Source organism: Morone saxatilis, unplaced genomic scaffold (assembly GCF_004916995.1).
Source record: "Morone saxatilis isolate NCDOM2014 unplaced genomic scaffold, NCSU_SB_2.0 Contig5, whole genome shotgun sequence".
Classification (NCBI taxonomy): Eukaryota; Metazoa; Chordata; class Actinopteri; family Moronidae; genus Morone; species Morone saxatilis.
The window spans coordinates 1242407-1243122 of NW_023340095.1; the positions used below are offsets into that span (position 1 = coordinate 1242407).

The 716-nt window shown below is 44.8% G+C and overlaps 1 protein-coding gene across 1 annotated transcript in view; it reads left to right on the plus strand.

The window, feature by feature from the left end:
* Positions 1 to 716, plus strand: part of mylkb (myosin light chain kinase b) — a gene marked incomplete at its 5' end in the record, with an annotated part of 19592 nt that overhangs the window by 8319 nt on the left and 10557 nt on the right.

The following is a 716-nucleotide window of genomic DNA, read 5'->3' on the forward strand; positions in this document are numbered from 1 at the left end:
GATCCTGTAAACACTGAACTGACAATCAAACCAGTGTGTGTGTGTGTGTGTGTGTGTGTGTGTCTCTGTGTGTGTGTGTCTCTCTCTCTGTGTGTGTGTGTGTGTGTATCTGTGTGGTGTTGAGTGTGTGTGTGTGCTTCTGTGTGTGAGTGTGTTGTGTGTGTGTCTTCTGTGTGAAGTGTGTGTGGTGGTGTGTGTGTGTGTTGGTGTGTCTCTCTGTGTGTTGTGTGTGAGTGTGTGTGTTGTGTGTGTGTGTGTTGTGTCTGTGTGTGTGTGGTGTCTGTGTGTGAAGTGTGTTGTGTGTGGTGTGTGTCTCTGTGTTGTCGTTGTGTTGTGTGTGTGTCTGTGTGTGAAAGTGTGTGTGTGTGTGTGTGTCTCCTGTGTGTGTCTGTGTGTTGTGTGTGTGGTGCTGTGGTGTGAGTGTGTGTGTGATGACAGATTTATTGATCCGGTTACAGAGTCGACCATCAATCCTTCATTACAGTAGCAGCTTTATTTAATCCATCGTTCTCTAAATATATAAATATATATGATAAATATACATACAGGATACAGTTTCTGTCGTCATGGAGACGAACTGTCCGGTTGTGTTTATGTTTACGGCTCGTAGCGACAGCTGATGTGATCAGATTGAGTTCTGGCTTCAGTGGAAAGGTCATTGTGAGTCAACAACAAACATCAGTGAGTTAGCTCCTTATGCTAAGCTAAGACAGGGG